We start from the raw sequence: 24977 nt of genomic DNA, 5'->3' as shown, positions 1-24977 counted from the left end.
ACTGACACAAGGGGCCTAAATTATCAATGAAATCCACGCTTGCTGGTCGTGCGTACTTTCCTGCTTCAAGCGAGCCGGTTTCCCGCGGTCCGGAGTCGAGTGCGTTCGTACACTCGCCACCAAACAAAAGGCAATCAAGAATTTAGTAGGGCTCCTACCTGTGGATCTCTCGCAATTAATCACTCCATGTGCTCCAGAAGATTCAGCTTGAGCTACAAAAATATGATAACATTCCTGTCACAATACCTGATGGTTCCCGTGGCGATCCCCACTAAACCTTGGCTTTGTGCCTCCCTCACTAAGCAACTCCATGTGCCCCTTCGCAACAAGAAGCAACCGCTCTCCCTACGGCTTGCAGATGGCTCCCCCATTAGGTCTGGACCGGTAATATTTGAAATAACTCTTCTCTCAACCATTCAATTGGCCTTCAAGAATTTTTAAGTTTTGATGTGATTCCTTCCCTACTTTTTCCTTTTATCCTGGGAATGCCTTGGTTGCAGGCCCACAACCTGTGTATCAACTGGGCCACTGGGGAGGTGTCTTTTACTTCTAGTTATTGTCACCAGTTCTGTTTTCCAAACTATAAACTGCTATTGTGCTTGGACTCAGAGAAGGGGATGTTTATCATTGGCTATTTGGCTGTCTTTGACAAAAGCGGACTGATGCTCTCCCCCCTCATCGCATTTATGACTGTCCAATTGAACTCCTGCCTGGGGCAGAGATTCCATTCGGCCATATTTATCTGCTCTCAGAACCTCAACTTGTTACCCTTAAGGAATATATTGAAGAAAGTTTGAAGAAGGGATTTATCCGACCCTCCACCTTACCTGCTGGGGCAGGTATACTTTTTGTGGAAAAGAAGGATGGTACCCTCTGTCCTTCCATAGACTACTGAGACCTTAACAAGATCATCATCATGAATCGCTTCCACTAATTCCGGAACTCACTCACTTCCACTCATTTTGAAACTCATACAAAGATTGAGGTCAGCCAAGGTCTTTAATAAACTGGACTTGCATGGAGCCTACAATTTAGTGAGGATCGGTAAAGGGAATTAATGAAATACACCATTCAGAACTCGCTTTGGTCACTTCGAGTATGTAGTCATGCCCTTTGGGCTCTGCAATTCGCTGTTCAGCATTTTGTAAATGTCATCTTTCGCGATTTTCTTGACTTGTTTGTGGTAGTCTACCTTGACGATATCCTAATCTTTTCTTCATTCTTGGAAGAACATAGAAACCACGTCAGGAAGGTCCTTGACCATCCCAACCCGCCCTTGGAGCATGTTATCTAAAGATTTCATTGTGGAACTTCTGCTTTCGGGGGTGTAGAACTCCATTTTTGTAGTTGTTGATAGACTCACCAAGATGTCCCATTTTATCCCACCCTCTGCTGCAGCTACTGCTGAGGCATTCCTAAAAGAGATAGTCAGACTCCATGGAATTCCAGATCCTGTCTGGCTCCCCACTGCCAACCTGAGAAATTAGGCTCCAAGTTCATTGGTCCTTTTCCTATCCTGAAGGTCATGAACTGTGTGGCTGTTCGATTTACACTACCTGGGTCTTTGAAGATCCATCCAGTATTCCACGTGTCGTGTTTGAAACTGGTGGTACCAAGTCCCTTGGCTGGCAGGTCCTCTCCACCTCCACCAGCTATGGTTGAAGGTAACAAAGAATTTGAGGTGATGGCCATCCTGGACTCTGGGAGGTCAGCGGGCCGTCTCCAGTACCTAGGTAAATTCAAAGGATTCGGCCCAGAAGAAAATTCTTGAGAGCCTTCTGGTAATGTTCATGCCAACCAGTTGGTAGGGACTTTTCATTGGGCACATCCAGATAAATCAGGACCTGGGGACCTCGAGGCTGCCCTGAAGGGGGGGGGGGGCACTGTCCCAATACCTGTCAGTTCCCGCAGCGCTCCCCACTAAACCGTCCTGCAGTGTCCTGTGCATGTCTGCCTCATCAAGCTGCAAAGTGCACCACTCGCTCTCTGTCTCTGCATGCATGAAGCACTTCCTGGTCTCACATGTCTGTGGGCAGTCTTGCTCACAATGACACAGCACAGGGAGGAGCTCCTTAAAGGAGCAGAAGCTATTTAGTCTCGGCAGTAATGGAGGCTGGTGCTGTGACTTTGTACCAGCTACTTTCACAGATCCCTGCAGGACCAGGGGATCTGTGCCCCATTCAGTGTCACCCACCTTACACTTCCCTGCTGCCAGCACCAGCTCTGCTAAGGGATCACCTCCTCAGCTCACTTCCTGGTCTAGGTCATGTGACTCCCAGTTGCTCCATTACCTCAGAGGACTAGAATGTTCCGCAGACGCACTCCCCCTACTGGAGGAGGATGAACACCACCAACCTCTCATCTCCAGGACCCCCTCTGGTGGTATGATAGGATGCAGCAGGTCACATGGCTTCCATCCATCACATGACCATCCCTTAAAAGGAACCGAATGGTAACAGGAAGTTGCCTGAACAAGGAGTTCCTTTTTCACTGCTTCCAGGTCCCTGTTGGTTGATCCTGGTTTTTCTGATTACTTGTGTATTGACCTCGGCTTGACCTTGACTACTCCTGATCGCTACCTTCCCTGAACGTTGGCTTGTCTGACTACTCTTTGTCCCTCGTTCCGGTACCACGCCTTGTTCCTGCTTGTCAGCAGTCACCTGCCTCTGTTTGCACGGGGGCCGCAACCTGGCAGTTGCCTGCAGCGCAACACCCTCACCTCTAGAGGCTCTGGTGAAGACCAGGCAGCTGCTTAGACTCTGCGCCCTGTGCACGTCTCTGCCAACTTAGCTGGTGACACAGAGGGTCTACCACCCTGCCTTGCAGAACTGTGACAGCTACCTTGCTACTCTGCATTGTGCCTCCTGTTATTTCCTGACCTGACCTGGACCTGACTGTGCCTGGACTCCGACGAAGCCTGCTTGCTGCCTGCCCTGACCCATGCATGGACTCTGACTATGCTTGTTTGCCGCCTACCCTGACCTGTGCCTGGACTCGGACCAACCAAAGAATTTACTTCTGTGGTCTGCTACCTGTCTCCACACCAAGGGGACCCTTGATTTCTTCCACAGGTAGGGTAACCCCAAGGGTTGCGACCTGGTGACCCCCAGCAGCAAGGAGCCCAGTGTCCTCCAGGCTACTGGCCCGTCACCCCTTGGAGGGTGCCCTGGTGAAGACCTGGTGTCACTTAGACTTCGCGCCCTGGGTGATCCCATGCTACCTGCAAATATAATACCCCTTTTCTGGTTTGTCAGGATCAAAGTTCCCAAAATGGATATACTACTACTTGCCCTACTTGTTTCCTGCATTTCTTCTTTAGCTTCAGCTTTTCTGCTGTTTTCTTTGGTAGTCAGGATGACCGTGGACAGCGTGTGGATCTTTGGTCAGACATAAGTCTTGGGGTGTTACTGTCCTGCCTAAAGCTACGTACACACTTCCAATTATTATTGTTGGTAAACGAACGACGAACGATCCTGCACGATATCTGCGAACGATCGTATAGCACCGATCCTGTACATACAGATAACGACACGTCATTTCCAACGACTTTAATCGTTCATCGGCGTCGTTGGTTACTTTTTTTACGAACGATTTTTGCCCAATCGATCGTTCGTCGTTCGTTCGTCGTTCATTTTGAACGATAAAAATTGGAAGTGTGTACGCAGCTTAAGGTTACTTAAAACTACCAGCCCTCCTTGTTGGTAAGGCTAGTTAATTGGTTTCATAACTGGGACCAGAAAAGCTGGGTCACTCCTAATGGCTTGCTTTCACTCCTATATATCCACTTCTTGCTATGGATGGTTTAATCACACTCTTACGATCACCGTTAATCTCCTGAATCTCTGAGACAACGTTCTGTGTGCTTGGAGACAGTTCTCTAAAATGGTCCTTTAAAATTTACTCTAATTCGCCCTTATACATACAATGCCTGGGGTGGGAGCTGAGTGGGAAACCATTTGCTGACAACTGGGAGAAATCTATCATCATGTCATCTTTATTATCCAAAACCTTACCCAAGTATTTTGGTAACTCAATGTATTCTAGTTTTGCTAAATTTAGTGGGGCTTTATGATGCACTTTCAGGAGATCCATATCAATGATTATTCTGGACAGATGTCTTTAAGATTTACTGCACTTTCAATGACTACTCACAGCTAAGTAGATGACAATCTGTTTAACAGGAATCTTTTTACCAAGACAGCATCCCACCCATTTTCAAGCCTCTCTCCTATAACCACTGTTTAAAAGGTTCAGTTACTGGTGTAGTGGTGGTTTTTTCCTTGTATTCATTCCTCCTTACTTACGCTCCTGTCTTTTCTACTCTGCTCATCTCTTTTGCTCTACTATACCTTTTTCTGTTACCACTCCCTGCCCAAATTACATTTTTATCTTTGCCGTTGCCCACTGCATGGACACCCATTTCATCTGGTCTGTCATTTGCAGCCCCTATTTAATATACAGCGCTGCGTAATATGTTGGTGCTATATATGTACTGTTTACTAGTAATAATTATGTTTCTTAGATGTCATTTGTAAGTCTCATGGACTGTAACTGTCACTTTTTTGAATAGTATCTTTTACCTGATGTGTTAGCTTTGTTAATTGAACCTATGACCTTAATATTATACTTAGATCCAGACTATAGTTAATATGCCAATACCCTTTACGTTTAAAAGTAGTTACATTTTTACCTCGCAGGTTACAATATAGGAGCTCTGCTTCATTCTTTTCAGCTTCACATTCATTTCAAATTTGACCACCACATTATATCCGCCCAAGCCAAGTGGGCATGTTTGTAGACCCCTTAAACATCAGTAGCTATTACACATAGTAGCTTCCCAGGATTTCCGTGTTTTTTGCATGAAACAATGGATGTTGTGCATAACTATTTTCAGCGTTCAAACCTGCAGCTTTTTGTGGGGTTTAGAAGAGTACACCCAACAACAATGCCACCATGCAATCTCCATGCACCATCGGTAGGAGAAAGCTGGTCTCAGGAAGCTGATTTTGTCCTCCCCGCCCATCTGTATCGCCCCCGTTGGTCATATCGCGTAATGCGCATGCGCCATTCTTTCTATCTCACTCCGCCCTCTTCCTCCCTGTACGCTGTGTATGTGTGGCTCCGCTCTTTACTTAGGGCATCGGAAACGGAGAGGAGGTTGTGTTTTTATTGGTACACGCTAACGTTTTACTAGAGTGACGACCAAGAGAGACAAGGATTAGAATTGGAAGGTATGTGTCTGTGGAAAGCTAGGGATATTTGGGTGTGTTTGATTGAGTCGTATGCCATATGCATTTACTGTAGGTATGTTGTCTGTTCTTTGCCACTATTGTTTTGCATTGTGCCATTGTATTGTGTGTAGGTCGGATGCTGGATGCATGTGACACCGCAATGAATGCCGGCAGCATTGGGATGCCAGGCTCCATATCGCTGACCCCACTGCCTGTGCGGCTCTCTATGCTCTTCATCAATCTGACGTTGATGGCACTGTTTTTGTTACAGTTGGCTGGTTTTGTGCTCCACTTAGCTTGTCTGGTTTTGGCATTTTTATGATTACACTTTTTTTTTATATGGACGGCTTCTAGTGTTTTTATTGTCGTTGCGGCAGTTTTTATTTTTACTGCTTAACCTTGTTTATCTACACATGTTCAGATCTCTTACCTGATACAGTGGTTTATAGCAAAATTTACATGCTGCAGTATCACTAATTGAACTTTGATAGTTTTCCTTGCAATAATGTTGTTCCTAGTATTTATCAGTTGTTTAATTTGGACTTTTTTTCATATAGAAAATATATTGGTTACTGCCCTGTAAAAATCTTCTGACAATTGCCCTTTCATTAGGATCGTTTTCAAACTGAAATCCTTCTGGATCTCCTTTTTTAGATCTCATTATGGGTAGGTGTATGTAAGGTTTGAGTAGCTACTTCAAGGTGTGCTTATTCTTCACATTGTACAACTGTGCACAGCATGGGAATGTAAGGGCCTCCCTTGGGTTCTCAACAGAACAGCCAAGTATTATGAGTTAACATTGAGAGTGGGGCTTTTCAGTCATTGTATCTTACAAAGGATGCTATAGAACATCATGCATTCACACACATGTTTGCATTGCAGTGGTTTGTTGCACGGTTCCTGAAAGCAACATGTAGCTTATGGCCAACCTTGTACTACCTGCCACTTCCATTGACCTGTTTGTTGACTTACCTGTAAAGTATGACTTGCCTATGTCATTATTGTTTGTGACACGTTCTAACCACACCATGCAGTACTTGCTAAAGGACTGAAGATCGACCTAAATTCCTTGTGGTGCAGTGAACCAAACCAAAACCACACAACAAAGCGCTCAACAGACGCCACAGTTGAACATCTACACACTTTGTATGCTAAAGTATATGCTACAACATAGTGTATATCAAAAAACAAAGCTTTTGGTGTTCTAGGGTAATTTTGCAGCACAGAGCACAGTAGCCGAGACAAATGACACTAGTGTGCTGTCTGGAACATGCAAAACCGTACACTTTTCTTCTCTTGGCAGTATGTGGTGCACAGATAGAATACAGAATTGGTCCGGAGTGTGTAATGTACAACATAGTGTGTACTTAAAAGAAACTAAAATGAAAACGGCAAAAAAAAAACACATCTTCAATCCTGCAGTGCAGTCCGATTGCTCCGGGGGTGTCCTGCATCAGATCCCGCATCGTCCTGACGTTCGTCCTGGGGCCAGCGCTCCAGGCGCGGCCATCTTCTCCTCTTCTTGCTGGTTTTTCATCCTACATCACTTAACCCAGGCATGGGATCCGGTAACGTAGGATAAAAAAAAAATTGCCGATCTCACTGCGGATGTGTGAGATTGTCAAATTTTTCTGTGTAAGTGAAAAGGCTCCTTCTGCGCATGCCAGAGCATCTCGGGCATGTGCAAAAGGAGCACCCAAGAGCCTCCTGGGATGCCTGACAACTTTTTTAAATAAAGTGAAATTTCTGAGTTTAGGTATGCTTGAATCCAATGGCCCAGAGTATGTTATGCACAGCATGTTGTACAAAGTGCCAAATCTGGCCTGGCACGTCCTTTTTTTTTTTTTTGGCCCCCAAAAGAATTTTTATTATGAATTGCAGCTGGCCCGCCACTACTGCAATCTGTAGTAACGGTGGGTCAGTTGCAAATCATATTAAGCTGCTGTTCTATAGACACAATTCCCGACATCACGCGCGTCTTTAGACCAGAGGCCTCTCTTCCTATGCGTGGCCCTGCATTTTGTAGACACAGGTGATGCTGGAAATTGTAGTAGTGGCATCACTCATGTCTATTGAACAGCAGCCTATGCATGGACCCCACGGAGTTTATACTGACTGGTAAACTCAATAATCAGGAATTATCAGGGTTATTGTTATCAGGAATTATCATAGAGCTATTGCTATATTAATAGTTTTTCTGTGCCATAGAATGCAATGTGAAACCAAATGAATGCAGCAATTCATTTGGTTTCACATTGCATTCTTTGGCACAAACAAGAACACTTGAGAAGAGCATGCAGTAATATGCAGTGGATTGATTGTTTCTTCCTGTTGAGATTATTTGTTTTTTTTTTTCAATAAATTTCAAGTTTGGCCTGCGACTTGGTCTAAGTTTTTAAGTTCGGCCCTCTGTATTTGAGTTTGACTCCCCCGCTCTAGTTTATATACCATACAGCCTGAGTCTGTAACATACAGCATTGTACAGTGCTTTGTTGTATGAAGTAATTACAGTACAGAAATCTTAAAAAATTATTAAAATCTGTTATATTAGTGGTCAGTGGTAAGGCACAGACCATTGATACCAATAAGGTTTCAGGAAGCAATGCCAGCTCCTCCCACTAACCATGATTGTCTCCTTTTAATAAACAAGCACAGAGACCCAGTATTGATCTGATGCTAGAATAAGGTGTGTAATATAAATAGGTTTTAAATACATATCATGAGCACACTGATAGGTTTTTGAATGTCCATGTGTGTGTGTATATATGTTGGCTGTATGTAGGGACTTTTTGTGTTTACCAGGTTGACATATTTGCCTAGGCCTCTGGACTGATTCTGTTCACATCTCTAAACTCGTATTTAGCAAGTAGTCCCTGCTAGTTACCTCTGTCTTCCACCCTTCACCTTCAAAGCTACTCTCTGGATAAGAGTATCACAGGTTATTAGCCTGGTATAGGAACATACCTGGACAGTCTAGACATTACCCTTGTTATAGGCATTACCCAGTGTATTCCACATTCAAATTGTTACATGGTCTATGTATTTCTGGACTATTTTCTAATCACTTTAGGTAACAAGATGGTAGTTTAGTAATTATCAGCCTGGCTGAAGGTTAACCTGCAAAGGTAAACTAGTTGAAAATGTTCTAAGCATGAAGGTAAATCCCTGAGGCTAAAGGTGAGGAATTTGTAAGGGATAGCCTATTAATCAAGTGCATTTCCTCTAAATATTTTTGTCTAGCTTACTACATTTATCTCATAATATTCAAAGTGGACCTAAACTCGACATTTTTACTTTTCATAAAAGGGTAGACAACCCTTTTTTTTATTTATTTAAAGTGCAACACCTCCCCTTTTGCCGCAGCGATCAAGACAGATTGGGAGCTCAAAGCCTTCTGGGATACCTACGTCACGCATCCTGGGAGGCTCTTGGCTGCTCATTCTGTGCTCAGTCTCTGCTCAGTGCGAGATCAGGTGACATAAGAAGAACTTGAAGAAGAGAGAAGTTGTTGGAACCTGACTGAAGACTGATGCCGGTGTCCTAACAAAAAAAACTACCTGTGAAAAATAATTGACAGGCGGCGGATACCAGTGTACAATGACCTAATTGTCAGGATAGTTTCACTTTGCGTATGAATGCAGCATGTCATGTACTGCAGCCTTACATCTCTCCCGCTGCAGCCTTACATCTCTCCCTGCACAAACCCCCAAATTTCCTGAACAGTATGTCCTACTGACCTGAAATTTTCAGGGTACATAGGGGACCCTCATAGCTAGCAATACTTTCATCTCCACACCTTTAATAAATTACAAAATATGGGGGTCGTAATTATGAAAAGTAGTGAAAATTGAACATCAGGGTTGCTGTTTAAAAATTTAGTGTGTCTAGAAGCCCAAAATTAAACAAATTAGGGCCCCCCGGGGCCACTTACATAGCAAGGAGGTGCAACCCCCAAATTTATACTGACCTGTCATAAAACTAGAAAATGCTCATAATACAGTACACTGTCCCCTTCCCTACTTTCAACCCCAATTTCCCAGGAGCGGTGCAGGTGAACAAATTCATAGGTGCAAATGGGGGATACCTGTGGCTAACACCCCCTAAAATTTCATCAATATAGGCCATCACCAGAACAGGTGGAACTCTACCCATAAAAAACTACCATGTTATACATTGCTGCAGGCTTCCAGCACCTGAGCCCCAATTTCCCTGGAATGTTGTGGTGTAGGTGAACAAAACTCCAGGTGCAAGTGGGGGACACCTGTGGCTAACACCCCCCAAAATTTCATCAATAGGTCATTGCCAGAACAGGTGGAATTTCGCCCATGAAAAAAAAACTACCATGTTACATATTGCTGGAGGCTTCCAGCACCTGATCCCCCAATTTTCAGGGTCGTGTAACAGGGTAGTTTTATTTAATGGGCGGAGTTTCACCTGTCCTGGCGATGGCCTATTAGTGATATTTTTTCAGGGTGTTAGACACAGGTGTCCCCCACTTCCATCTCTAATTTTGTTCACCTGCACTGCACCGTCCATGGGAAATTGGGGTAATTTATTAAAGGTGTGGAGATTTCAGGTCAGTAGGACATACTGTTCAGGAAATTTGGGGGTTTGTACAGGGAGAGATGTAAGGCTGCAGTGGATGACATGCTGCATTCATACGCAAAGTGAAAGTGAAACTATCCTGACGATTAAGTCGTTGTACACACCCACAGGTATCCGCCCCCTGGCAGTTATTTTTCCCGGGTAGTATTTTTTTGTTAGGACACCGGGACGACGAGGGACCCAAACGAAGTAACCTCCCGACGGATTTGTGGAATTGAAGGTGTTGATGTCAGAGGAGAATCTTGGGTGTACACAGCGCTCGTCGTCCATCGTCCGAACGACCGTCCTGGCAGGTCCACGGATGATTGACAACGAACGATTATAATAGAAGTGGAGGGGGAGAGAGCACACCAGGGTGCAGCTCTGTCGTTCTCCCCCCTCCCCTCTTCATAGAGTAGAACAGTGTTGTATGTACAGCACTGGTTCATGCATCGTGCAGTCGTTAGCTGTTGGAAAGAATCGTGATAGATCCTTTCCAACAACATTTATTGCATGTGTGTACATAGCCTAATTCATTTCTCTTCTGGGTACTGGTCTCCAAAGCATAGAGCGGGCAAGACCAAGCTTTTTGTCCCTTCTATTTACAGGTATCAGCAGTCAAGAAAAAGCCTTGAGATTTGTATGAAGGCCTGTGTACAGATTTAAAGTCAAAATTTGGTAATAATTAACCATGTCTATCTTGTCATGTTTAGGCTGTATGTTTCGGAAAATATTTTCTTTTTCAACTGATGGTGCTTTGTTACTATTTTTTTTATGTTCTTGGGCAATGGAAATGTTCACTTTACCAATCAATAACCTTTCTGTGTTGATCTAACCTAAATATTTCTCCCTCCTCCTCCATTACTAATAGAGAGGCTGCTCCTCCAACTGGAACAGGACAGGAGATGTTTAAAATCCCCCAAATTTTGTCTTCCAAAAGTTTTTAGATTTCACAAAGAGCAAGATGTTTATTTCCTTTTTACAAGATCCTATGAATGAGTTCGGATGCAGGTTCAACACTCTTGATGTAGGAATGGAATGGGTTGTTGGGTATTTGATGGAGTTTACAAATTTAGGAAATCAATTTCTGTTCATAAAATTTCTGGGAGCTTTTAGAAGGCATTGAAATTGCTAGAACAAATATGCAAAGCCTCAGGCAGGTCTAGCTGTCACACTTTTATCCAGCATTATAGGTTGGACTTTTTTGCCCAGCCAGGATCTGCCTGTTGGACCTAAGGTTTTATGTGCTATGGTCCCTCTCTGATTGGTTCTTTTTATTTCTTTGAGGCTGTTGTGGTGGAGGGGGAAAATAATTGCATATTCCTAGAGGTAAATTTTTACAAACTCTTCCTTAACATGGTAAATAGCACTATATCATAAGTAGGTTATATTCAAAACACTAGGGTTTTAGGGATTGACCTTTTATTTGTGTTTCCTGTCCCATTCATGTGGGAGAAGCATTCTTTTGGTGGCTGTTGTGGAGGAGTTTGTGGAAACCAAATTACCAAATTTTTATAAACATCTTACAGACGTCTTACAGATTTAGCAAGAATCTAAATACCCTGTTAAAGTGATTTGTTTCTTTATCCAGTTATTCCAACCCTTGGGTTCAATCACCTGGTTCAAAACTTCCCATTTTTGTTGTATGATGTTCTGAACTTAGAACAAAAAAATGGAAACTGGCATTTTTTTGTTTTTACGACTGAAGCTTACTTAAAGCTAAAAAAAGGTTCGCTTTGTCCTAGCTTAACATAATTTTTTTTTATATTTAATAGTTGTGCCCACATGAAGTTGTAGATTTTTCAAGTATGTAAGTATCAACCTAATCTAATTAGAGAACTTCAGAGTTAATGTAATGGCCAGTGGTAACAAATGGAGTAGTACATGGTTAACCCTCCGCCTAACTCGGGTATATGTGACTATGCATCCTATGTCCAGATTAGAACAGCGTTATCCAATTTAGAACAGGCAAAATAATATTAACTTGCAAAAAGAGCTGGGGTAGGCATGTTGCATGCACTTCAGGTAAAGGCTTAAGTTGGATATTTATGCAGAGTTTCTGTGACCAGGAACAGCCAAATTGAAACACAAAAATTACATTGACATTAACATGTTCCTGACTTTTACCAAGTGAGTTTGCTAGGTGTACTGTCTCAAAGCCCTAGCCGTGACGGTCATTCATTTCCAACGACGATCCTCATTTGTTGGCGTCAATAAGTCACCTTTTTTGTGAACGATTTTCGGCCGATCAGTCGTTCATTTGCAACGATAATTATCGGAACTGTGTACGCAGCTTTAGTCTCTCCTCCACCAGTGTAAACTTTTTAAAACCAGAAAACTTTACAAAAATAACAAGGTGTAACAAAACATGCATAAGGCACTTGAACATCAATAAAGAAAGAAACACAGTTTTATATAAGATCTTTTCTTCAGAAAAATAACAAAAGGGATAATACTAATAATTATAATAATTCATATAGGTACAATATTATGCCAAAGAAAAAAAGAGAATGAACTAAAAGCCTTGCAAGCATTTTTCAATTTAACAAACGATAAAAGTGCATTATAATAAAAATAAAGGGAAGAAAAGAGAAACAAGGAAAATAAAGTGTGGGGGAGGTATAAGGTTACCAGGGCTCCTTCTTCATGCCTTCACAAGTCAGGTCACTATCATAAATTGGTCACTTTTGACTTCCTCAAAAAAAGGGTTTGCGACGAGTGTTGCAGAATAATGAAACTGCAGCCAATTAACCATGTGTTCATGGAGGTTTCCAGTACGATAACCATTTAAGCCTCATGCATTTTTACCAGGGCTGTGGAGTCGGTAGATAAATCCTTTGACTCTGACTCATTTGTTTTAGGTACCTCCGACTCCCTTGACTCTCTGTATTTACAGGGTTTCTCATTTTATCTTCACACTTTTGCATTCAGACTTCTCACTTTTGCAACCAAACTTGACAAAAAAATTTAGACCCTCTAATTATTCATAAATCAATAAATTTATTATAAAATTAAATATAACACAATATTTTTCCCATAAAAGGTTTTCTCAAGAAACAATAAAAATATATGAACATAAATTTATGATTGGTCAATTACTATGTTTACATTATATAATTTTAATTGAAATATCTAGCTTTATATTTAGTATTGCACTTACCTGTATGGCCAGAGAATTAGGTAATGCAGCATGTCAAAGAGTAGTAGACTGTTATCTGAATGGAAGTGATTCCTCCCAGATAGCAATGGTTTTGGGTTGTAATCGTACAACCATACCAAAAATTATTAGGACCTATGAATCTTCTGGTAGAGTGGAAAAATTACCAAGAGGAGGTCTGAGAAATTCAATGTTGCATGAAGCTCATAAGGAGGAGTTACGCAAGGTAATGTCCGAAGATTGCGGAATAAGCCTTGGGAAAATTAAGGATCAATTATTTTCCTAACTTTATTTTGGAATCTAAATTATTGTATCTATTTCAACAATAGATAGATGCATTGACAATTTCCAATGGTCATTAAAAAGAACTTGTTTAATTCCTGCAAGGCGCAATGATTCCAATCCTCTTCAAGAAAGGCTTAGCTATGCTAACAAAATCCTTGATATTGCTAAGGAAGATGGAAAAAACATCTACATTCTTGATGAAGTAGGTTTTAACATCTTAACGAGAACCAAAAGGGGGGGAAGATCTCATTATGGGCAAAGGGCGGTGCATATTGTGGCTGGAGTGCGTTACAGAAATTATTCAATTTGTTGTGAAAGGAACAAAAATGGGACCATCCACTTTGTCACAAGCACAAGCTTTTAATCGAGAAGCATTCCTGAATTTTATTGATGAGGTTTTGAATGTTTTTAGAGAAAAGAGTGTTCAGCATGCCATTCTAATTATGGATAATGTCTCCTTTCATAAAACTAGCCGGGTAAAGAGCTTGGTTGAAAGTAAGGGACACCTATTTTTACCACCATACTCTCCATTTCTTAATCCTGTTGAGAGCATGTTCTCTAAATGGAAAGAAGTAGTAAGAAAAAATGGGTTAATTAATTTGGATGCTTTATTAGAAAGCATCAATAGTGTATTTTTAACAATAAGCAAGCAGGATTGCTCAAATTATTATACAAAGATGTTTAGCTTTTTGCCTAAAAACCTAATGGGAGAAAGCATTAATGATTAATAAATCATTTAATTACATATTTTTATTGTTTGTTGAGAAAAACTTGTTATATTTAATTTTATAAAAAAAATGCATTGATTTATGAATAATTAGGGGATCTAATTTTTTTTGTAAAGTTTGGTTTGGTGATAAAATAAGAAACCTTGTAATATGCTAATGTTTTTTCCACATTGATTGAAGAAAGGCAATATACAGGCTATTTAACCACAGAACTACTGGCTAGGAAGCCGACGCTCTTCTGTAATAGCCAGTTTAAACAAAAGACAAAAAATAAAAACAATAAGGTTTTTTTTACTGTTTTATTCAAGTGGCTATAAAGTAGTAGCATAGCATCCATAAAAATCAGGAACAGGCACTTTACCAGTTTAAAAATATGAACCACATTATTTAGTAGTTTTAAAACAAAAACAAAGCTTAATCATATGAACAAAAACAAAAGCTGGAAAACCTAAAACAGTTTTTATATTAAACTTGGAATATAGTTGTAGAGTAGAATAGCTGTTAAATGCAATCCAAAACTAACTCAATGTAATGTTGTTCTAAGAAACAGAATTGCTTCTGCCAGATCCTCTTTCAGTAGAAGCTCCTAAATCTGACTTGATTATTTTTAAAGATGAAAATAGTCTTTCTACACTGACTTGGGTGGGTGACATTGCTGGTAATGTTCTAGCCAGTCAGTTTCAATGAGCGATCATACTTTTCTACTTCTTTTAATTCCTTAAACTCCAGCTGGAATCTTTGTTTGGACATTTTCTGGTTGTTTATCGCATATGCATATTCCAAGTAGGAATCAAAGTCTAATTCTTCATTTGAAGTGGATGATCCTACTTATAGCTTCATCCAGTGGTGGTGTTTCAGGTAGTAATTCTTTCATGCGAACTGCTACATCATGGAGGGTTTTTTGTGCAGTATCAGTCTGGTCATCGCTCAACACAATTTCAGCTCATTGGATCAAAATAAATAGCAGATAAAAATATTTGATTGAGTAAGAGATTCTCTCTTTTCTTCATTCAAGATACACTGCCATCAGCTATTAACCATCCACTTTAGTTCAGGCAATATATCAAGCTCTTCCATTTCAAGAAAACAAACTCCTGGTGACAGTAAGGGGTTAGAAAGTAGATTTTCCAGTGTTTTTACCTGTGTCCACTGGCTTTCAGTTAATAAAACATTTTCATTGTCCAGTTCTTGAATAAAGTCTTTTAGTTCAAGCAAACGCTTAACCATCAAATAAGTGCTTCACCAGTGTGTTGTTTGATCCAAAATGGTTCCTTTTCCTGCACGTCTTTTTAAAATGACATCTATTTTAGGGGCCCTAGCTGCAACAGTTACTTCCCTCATTTTGCTAAATAGAGTAGCTGCATGACGATCTTTCAATCTTTCTCTTATTGCAAGTTGCAGAGTATGAACAGCACAGCACATATGTTGAATAGTAGTATGCTTAGATGATGCTTCAACAATGTTATCCAAAATGTTACTATTCTCTTCGTTTTCTCTTTCTCCAATACTTGCAGAACTGTTATCATTTATTATGTCTATCACTTTCTTCATCTACTTTCTTCATTTTCTCAATTGTGCTCAACATATTAGAAGCATTATCTGTCATTATCTGTATTTTCTAGAACATCCTCCACTAATTTCTGAAGATGTGCCTGGGTGTCCTTTTACTCCCAAGGTTCGCGTTATTGTTTTATTATTTTCATCAACAAATCTAACATAATAGCAAAATAATTGACTCTGTGATGTTTGCATGCATCCATTTTTATGAAGACAAAATGTCCCTTCAGACGTTTTTGTAGTTCTTCCTTTTTACATTTGGCCTCTTCAACTATAAGTTTCCTTATACTTTCTCTTTCCAGAGAAACGCCAAGTTTTTTTTAGCCATTTCACCATTTAGGCCTAAAAAGGCTGGCTATGAAAAGGATAGTGGTACACTATTCTTTACTACCGTTTCAATAATGTGGTTTTTGAATTTTTATGGTGTCATTGTTATGGTTAGTGTTGGTCGAATATCTCACTATTCGTTTCGACAGCTATTCGATCGAATAGTGAGAAATTGTCCGGGTGATCGAATACCGAAATAGGGTCTTTTAAGGGCTGCAAGAGCAATCAGATGGCTCTTGTAGCCCTTTACTAGTTGTATGTGTTTTTGGATAGAGCTTCTCCCCTCCCCTCCCCTCTGCATAGAGCAGAACCTGTTGTGTATGTACAGCACTCATTCATGCATCGTGCAGTGCTTGATGGTTGGAAAGAATTGTGAAAGATCCTTTCCAAGGACAACTATTGCACGTGTGTACCCAGCTTTAAAAATGGTAGTGTGATAAGTAAACAGTCATTAAATATCAATGCAATAGTAAAAAAAAGTCTAGGTAAGTGGAGTTTAAAATAATCAGGTAAGATTATCCCTATCCATATAGAACAAGGGGTTTACTATAAGATATATATATATATATATATATATATATATATATATATATATATATATATATATATATCTCAATCATCGGTTTATAAAGTGGTAAGATTAGGTAAATTGAAGGATAGTGGGATGTTAGCAAGAGTGATAAGAGATGATGGTGGATTATTAGTTATTGCTTACCTATAGAGACTTGTTTTGGTAGTTTAGTAATGAAAGCGTTACCAACCCTCAGCTCCATGTGAAAGCCGCTAGGGTTTCTATAGAAAATAATTTCATTCGTTTTGGATGCTGGCCACAATTTAAATTTATTTTAAAATAAGTTTTGTAAATTAGTAAAAAGCACAATAATAAAGGTCATAAACTCACCAAAGGCTTAAGTTTAACAGCTTGCCCCCAAAATGGCAGGTTACAGGTACATTATTTTAATAAATGCAATTAGGACAGATGTTTGTCTCAACATAATATTAGGCAGCGTAGTGTCAGTTACTATATGAAATCCTCACTTTGAGTTAATCACAAACAAAGCAAAAAAACAAAGCAAAAAAAAAGACAAAAACTTTATGGAGCCTAGACTTTCAACTTATGGAGCAAGCTGTGCTTTGATATGCAAAGAGAAACAACTCCAGAGTTTTTCTTGGTAATTAAAAATTTACAAGAGGCTGCAGAAAGAGCTCACCCCCAAAAGATCATCCACAACCTCAGAACAAGCAGGGAAGCCATATGTCGGATGTATGTAAAGAATAAACTCTATAAATCACACCTTCCTTCAAATTCACAGAGTCTGGAAGCCCCTCTCTATATAGGTCAAAGGATGTCTTTCTCTCACTTTCTACAGTATGTTATCAGGCATGTTACTTCCTGCTTTCATTTTTGTTTTGTTTTTTACTTTTGTTAGCTGATTTATTATTTGTTAGCAGAGTCCCATAAACAGTGAAGAAAAAATTATCTGAAAAAAAAACAGATGACACTTGAATGGAATATTTGCATGTCTTTTTGTACCCACTCCTGCTTTTGGCTACCAAATCATAAGCCAATTTTGATGGGGCCATACAGGCATTACAGCTGCTACACAGACAAGATCCGTTGTGCTTCTTTTTTTCCTTCCTTCCGACAGATTAGAAGAAGGGTCAAATAAATAGTGATGTCATCCAGGCCAAAAAGGCAAAATAGTGTCCCAGTCATGGAGTGGGAAGGGTGGGAGAACAGCTTGAGAAGTCCACAGAGTGGCACAATGACATAGTGGTGAGGTGGAAGCAGCATGAGGAAACCACAGAGTGGCCCAATGACAGAGTCTGGAGGTGGCAGCAGCATCAGGAGGAGGCCACAGAGTGGCACAATGACCGAGTGTGGAGATGGCAGCGGCAGCAGGAAGATACCACAGAGTGGCAAGGTGAAATAGTGTGGAGATGGCGGCAGCAGCAGCATCAGGAGACCTCAAAGTGACCTGGTGACAGAGTGGGTCGGTGGCTGACGAAGGTGGGTGAAAGAAGGAGCACTTGGCATCTGATGTGTGTCAACAGGCGAGTGGCAGCATCAGAGTAGTAGCTGAGGCAGGTAGCCAGAAGAAACCGGTTTCTTTTGTCAAGGTTTGGGTGAGGCGGCATGAATCATCTAATCAGATGCATCAGGCATTGGTGGGTGGAAATCCTGGCAGGTCCATGCCTGATTAATCTTGACAAAGGTCAATCTCTCCACATTTTGGGTGAACAGGTGAGTTCATCTTGTGGTAACTATGGCCCCCGCCGCACTAAGCACCTGCTCTGATGCCACACTACTGGCGAGGCAGGACAGCTTTTCCAGGGCAAACTCGGCCAGTTGCGGCCACAAATCCAGTTTGGCTGCCCAGTAGTCCAGCGGATCTTCAATGACGTATGCCACCACCTGCTGGTTCAGGTTCTGCTGTATGTCTAGCTGCTGGTGAGTAGTTTCTTCACTATGCGGGTGAAGAAAGCTGCTCATCAGCCACTCTAGACTCAGGCTGCTGCTGATGGAGCTTGTATGACAATCGGATTACAACTGTAAGAATATACTCACACGGTCCCCGCAGCTCCTCCGGACACGTCTTGTCTCTTGCTTCTTCTCCCGGCGAGTGCAGTGACGATGTCCAGGGTTTCCCGGTGACGTCGCTGCATTTGTCGGTGCGGGAGGCGGGGCGGGAAGTTCAAATCTTTTTTTGTATTGAACTCAATACGAAAAAGCTGTATTGAGTCCAATACAAAGAAATCTTTATCTAATATATATATATATATATATTTTTTTTTTTTTTTTTACATGATTAAGTGTTTCAAACTTTTTTTTATATTCAGGATATCTACTAGACCCTTGTTCCGACATATTTCTGTAAGTTACAGGTCTACAATTTAAAAAAAAAAAATTTCATGAAAAACTGTACTGCTTTTGGTACAGAAATCTAGACATCAGTGTAACGCCCAGGTGGTTAAAGCATCACTAAAGTTCAAAACAATAAAAACATATTTATTTTAATTATAATTTCTTCCTCCTGTGTTATTAATATGTGTTTATTTAGCCCTCCATAGATACCGTCTTTTTCAAAGAATTGCATATACCTAATGTCTGTGGGTACAATTCATGGTACAGAAATGTAGACATCAGTGAAATGCCCAGGTGGTTAACGGTTTCCATTTTTATTATTTTCAGAACTTTGTACCAGGTCTTCTAATGTATTAATTCTGGGACTCATTGCCATGCAAGCTTCATACATACCTGCCATTGCTAGGCTTTTTACCTTTTTATTCTTTTTACGGGTTTTCTTTTGCTGGTCAAATAGTTCTTGCACATATGCCTACGGAGACTCTTTAAATTTTGCATTTGAAGCAAAATTAATGCTTTTATGCTTAAGACTGTAAGCTGACACAAACCTTCCCAAACTGGATATTTCCAACAGGCCTGTACCTGGAATTTGCAAACTTAAAACGTGTTCAATAACTAGTAATACATAATAAAGTATAAGGTGACCACCTAAATAAACTTTAAACCAGAACCCAAAATGTAAATAAAAATCAAGAACAAAAAGAGTAATGCCAGATAAAGTTATGCCACTCTAGGCTAACACATTTTGAAGAGCAAAGACCTGGTAGAACAAAGGGTTCTGCTCACCATAAATAATAAATACACTGACACCAGTCTGATAAGAACAATGGTCAGCTTTACAGTAAATAGTTAACAATGGGGGGTGATATTAAGGATCACACCTCCACAGGGAACAAAAGGACTACAGTGACAATTATTCCCGCCTAAACATATTAAAACTTAACCACTGCTGACAGTAAAACAAAAATCTTAAAATGCACTGGCCATCTGAACCATGCTCCAATTCTATCAATTTAGAATGCTTTTGTCCAAAACAAAAAACAACATCTCACTATATGTACTTAAGTACACCAATCAGTTTTTTTAATACCTGAATTCACCAACTAATGTGAACATTAACATCCACTTATCTTGGATTTCACTGAAAACAGCACAATAGTTCCCAGATCTAAGATCTCAATAATCCAACTTCTTATAACTTGCTTTGTAACAACAAACTTCAGTGAGGGGTTCTTAAACCATCCCTTATTCCTACTAACAACTTCAACAGTTTCTACTGGGAATATATCACAGGTAATGATCCCAAGTGTATCCTACCCTGCTAATTTAAACTGGTTTATTAGAGGTACATCCAAAACACTTTTATTTTGGGATTTCTATACATATGTGAAATATTGCATATACAGAAAATACTCAAGCATGCAATGATGTATGGCCTCTTACCAATACCCACGCAGCATAAAATATCACAGACAATATCGCTGTGGTCTCAACTTGTCTGAATGGCTTAAGCTGCGTACACACCTGCAATTTTTCTCGTTGGAAAGGATCTTTCACGATCCTTTCCAACGAGAAAAGACTGCACGATGCATGAACGATGCTGTACATACAGCACCGTTCATGCTCTATGGAGAGGGGAGGGGGAGAGCGACGGAGCGGCACCCTGCTGCGCGCTCTCCCCTTCCCTTTCATTAGGATCGGTCGTCGTCCATCGTCCATGGATCCGCCAGGACGGTCGTCGGACGATGGACGACGACCGACTGTACACACGGCAGATTTTCGCCCGATAATTGGCCGATACCGATTATCGGGCGAGAAAAATTTGCCGTGTGTACGCAGCTTTACTCAGCCTGTATTCACTTAACTCTATTTTTGCATAAAAACAAAAATAGAAACTGTTTGAATTAACCCCACTAATTTGTGTCCTGAGTCTATGGTCGCCACTGTTGATTTGGAATATTTATCCACATAAATATGTAAATTATATCCCCTATCAAGGCATATAGATATTCAATAAAAGAAGGTTCATGCACAAATTATATAGCTAATCACTCACAGTTTAATTAAGAAAACAAGGTGAAACAAAGTACACAGCAATATTGTTTGATATCTAAACATAGGAACTCCAATCAATGATATATACAGCACATGGAAATAAGGTTATTAGTAGTAAACCCCTAAAATAATCTAATAACTGCTTAGTACAATATATCATATATATATATATGTATATATATATCTTATAGCTACCTGCTAAGAGGTTAATGGGTATCTCAGGAGCCTACTTCCTTCAGAAGAGGACTCCATACCAGCTTACCTAAGGAGACCCTCAGGAGACAAGGAGAGCCAGCAAGCAAGAGACCTCCATTCTCTCATTTCCCATTTTTACATAGTTAATTCCCATTAAGTATCTTTGATGCTCTTGGATTGGTTAGTGGGTGTGTTCTGTACAATGACCATCAGTTGACACACACCCCACTAGATTGGGATTGGTTAATGTAATTTGATGGACCTCCCAACTAAATTTGATATATGAATCTCCAGCTGGAATCTATGTTTAGGGGGCTATAAAGGTCCAGCTGGTTCATCACCCCAGCCCATCTGTTCAATTATGCCTCAATCTTCTGCTGACTCAGGCTTGATGGATTTATTGCCCCTTAAAGGCCCTACTGTTGATCTTTTTGTTAAGGAAAATAGGTCTTGTTTCCTGGCATCTGTTTTATCATCTGTTTGTTACTTCTGTGATGTCTTGGACTTGGAGACCCCCTAGGAGGGCCATATGGCCAGATCAAGATAAAACAGGTTTCATGTTTACCCACAACATTCCTGCACCTATACACATACATTATATATACATATATATCTATCAACAAATATCTATAAACAATCTTGAGGTGCAACACACCTGAGTAGTAAAACCACCCATTTCACTATACTTTGCCTGTGCTCCAATGTCCTCCTCCTCCTCCTCCAGTTCAGCCCCCACAGGGCTCGTGGCTGTGAGATCTAGGTGTCACGTCTCCAGTCCCCTGACCAGCCAGGTTTACCAGCATCTGTTCCAGGACATGAAGCAGTGGAATGACGTTGTTCATCCCGTAGTCCTGGCGACTGACAAATAACGTGGCCTCCTCAAAGGGCCTGAGCAAATGGCAGGTGTCACGCATGAGCTGCCACTGGCTGACATGAAAGTTACAGATGGGAGTACTCCTATTCACTTGGATCATCAAGAATTCGTTGATGACCTTTCTCTGTTCGTATAGTTGGTCCAACATATGGAGATTGGAATTCCAACGGGTGGAAATGTCGCATATCAGCCTATGTTGGGGGATGCTGTTCTGCCACTGCAGCTCAATGAGGGTGTCCTTTGCGGTGTACGAGTGGCTGAAGTGCATGAAAAGTTTCCTGGCCATTTTTAGGATGTCTTGCAGATGGGTGGAAGACGTCACGAACCACTTGACAACCAGAGTGCCATGAAGACATGTGCCATGCAGGGTGCATGGTTTAGCCTTCCTTGACGCAGTGCCGACACCATGTTTTTCCCATTGTCGGTCACCATAGTTCTGATTTTTAGTTGTGTCGGAGAAAGCCAGGATTCGATTTTTTGATGAATCACACGTAGCAGTTTCTCCCCTGTGTGACTCCGTTTGCCCAGGCAAACCAGGTGCAGAACAGCGTGACACCGCCATGCCCTGCATGTGTGGTATGCTGGAGGGGCACTGTGAGTTGTCCCTGCAGTGAAGGCTAAGGACACGGTGGAGAATGAGGAGACAGAGGCGGACGTTGTCACAGGACCAGCGGTGTTAGAACGTGGAGGGGGAAGTGGTGTCACCTGGCCAAGTTGCTGGTGTGGCTGTGCAGGAACCACATTCACCCAGTGGGCCGTAAATGACATGTATTGTCCCTGACTAGTTACAGCTCCACACGTCGGCGCTGCCGTGCACTTTGGCCGACACCGATGGGCTCAAAGACTGGCCCACCTTCTGTTCTACATATTTGTGCAGGGCTGGTACTGCCTTTTTCGCAAAGAAATGACAGCTTGGGACTCTCCACCTCGGCTCGGCACAAGCCATCAGTTCTCTGAAAGGTGCAGAGTCCACCACTTAGAAAGGGAGGGACTGCAGCACCAGCAACTTGGACAGGAGCACATTCAGCTTCTGCGCCGTTGGATGAGTTGCACGCATACTGTTGTCTCTTGGCAATCGCTTCCGTGATCGATTGCTGACGGAATGACTGATGAGGAGTAGGAGGAGCAGGAGCATCTGGACCAGCAGAAGATGCAAATGACATACAGCTCCCTTTGGCTGAGGTGGTGTAGCCTTGACTGCCTGAAAGCCGGTGCGTGCCACTGGGTGATGTAGCGGTTGCTGCAGCAGGCTGGACCAACACATCGGAGCCACGGTTCTCCCAGGCCACTTAATGGTGACGCTGCTTATGTTGACGCAGGGCCAACATTGGCACCCTGGCCACGCTTCACCTTCTGCCCACATATTCTACATATGGCCATGTTAACCTCCTCCGGCGGCTTAACAATAAACTGCCACACCACCGAGTAGGGGGTTTTTCCCCCAACACTCTGCACTGACTGACTGCTACCACCGCTGCCTCCGTGAACCCCTGCACCACTACTTCCCGGGCAGGTAGGCTGCTGCGAAGCAGGTGGTCTACCCCGGGCACGTTTGGCTCCCAACCTCCCACTACTGCCACCCGGCTGACTCCCAGCCATGCTACCATCTTGCTGGCTGAGCAGCTGCCTCACGGGCAAGCTGCCACCCTCTTCTCCTGATGATGATGAAGTCCCTTCTTCACCCGGCTCCTAAGTGCGATCAGCTTCATCATCATTGCGTAGTGTCTGCACGTCACTGATGTCCTCCTCAACGGTCTCTGGGTCAGGAGCCTGACCGCTCGCAACTCCACCTCCCACGCCACTCTCCTCATCACTACTTGCCCGTCTAGCGGATGAAGCGGCGGATGTCTCTTCTAGACCTTGGCTGGGCAGTAGCTGCTGACTGTCCTCTACTAGCTCGTCCTCGCTGTATAGTGGAGCTGAGCCCACAGCATACAATACTTCTGTGTATAATATCCCTTCTGCTTTAAAACATACTTACCTAAGTCTTCTAAATTCACTCAGCTGTGCATGCAGTGCTAGATACCCAGGTATTTTAGGTTTCCCAGCGTCCCCCGGATGCTGGGACTGAATTAACTCTCGCACATATGCTCAGGAATTGCATCATCTCAATCTGGATAATCAAGATAGCTGAAGATTTTGAAACCAGAGGAAGATGGTGGCACCTGTGCTGGAGCGAGGACTGGTGGGTGAAATAAAAATGCAATTGGGCAAGTATGTTTATTTTTATTGTAGAAGGAAAATTGCTTGTCCCTGAACAGATCATGAATTGTAGCCACAGACATTAAGTATATGCAATTCTTTGCAAAAAGACGGTATTTATGGAGGGCTAATTAAGCACATACCGTGTTTCCCCAAAAATAAGACACTGTCTTATATTTTTTTGGCCTCCCAAAAACACACTAGGTCTTTTTTTCAGGGGATGTCTTATATACCGGTATATATTTTTTTTTTTATGAAAAAAAACACTTACCATATTCATGTAGAACAATGTACATTTATTCATGTACGAAACCACGAACAAACAAATGTAACAAACCTATTCAGGTGCAACAGTCTACATGTATTCATGTATAAGAATGTGCGTTTATTCAAATACAAGAATGTAATATATTTTGTATTGGATTGGATACAGGACTTTGTATTGAATCCAATACAAAATATTTGAATTTCCCGCTACGACTCCCATCGACGGGCGCACGCACGGACATCATCAGGAATCGCCGAGGGACGTGTACGCGAACGCCGGGTGTTCTAATTCTTTCCAAACTTCCATGCACAAAGTGTTAATTTTTTTGCATGGAAATTTTATTTTAGATTGTAGGCTGTAATTCACCGAATTACCTCATAACTCACCGAAATATGTCCAAAATTTTATAAATTTAATAATAACATTTTTTTTATAATACATAAAAAAAAAAAGTGTATAATGTAATGTACCTGTACAGTAGCATATATATATATATAAAGGATTTCTTTGTATTGGAGTCAATACAGCTTTTTTGTATTGAGTTCAATGCAAAGGATTTTGAATTTCCGGCCCCGCCTCCTGCCCGCACAGACGTCACCGGGAAACCCCGGAGATCGTCACTGCACTCGCCGGATGAAGAAAGAAGAC

At 41.6% G+C, this 24977-nt stretch overlaps 1 protein-coding gene across 2 annotated transcripts in view; it reads left to right on the top strand.

The window, feature by feature from the left end:
- The first annotated feature begins 5081 nt into the window (after nt 1–5081).
- The window catches only part of FUT8 (fucosyltransferase 8), a 140735-nt gene continuing 120839 nt past the window's right edge, over nt 5082–24977 (top strand). The window contains exon 1 of one of the 2 annotated variants that reach the window (XM_072427850.1): nt 5082–5231. The gene's annotated coding sequence lies outside the window, so the exon portion shown is untranslated. The remainder of the gene's footprint in view (nt 5232–24977) is intronic. The other variant, XM_072427851.1, reaches the window with a different exon arrangement.

Source organism: Pyxicephalus adspersus, chromosome 12 (assembly GCF_032062135.1).
Source record: "Pyxicephalus adspersus chromosome 12, UCB_Pads_2.0, whole genome shotgun sequence".
Lineage (NCBI taxonomy): Eukaryota > Metazoa > Chordata > Amphibia > Anura > Pyxicephalidae > Pyxicephalus > Pyxicephalus adspersus.
The sequence above is the reverse complement of the archived record's forward strand: the minus strand, read 5'-3'. Positions and strand labels throughout refer to the sequence as shown.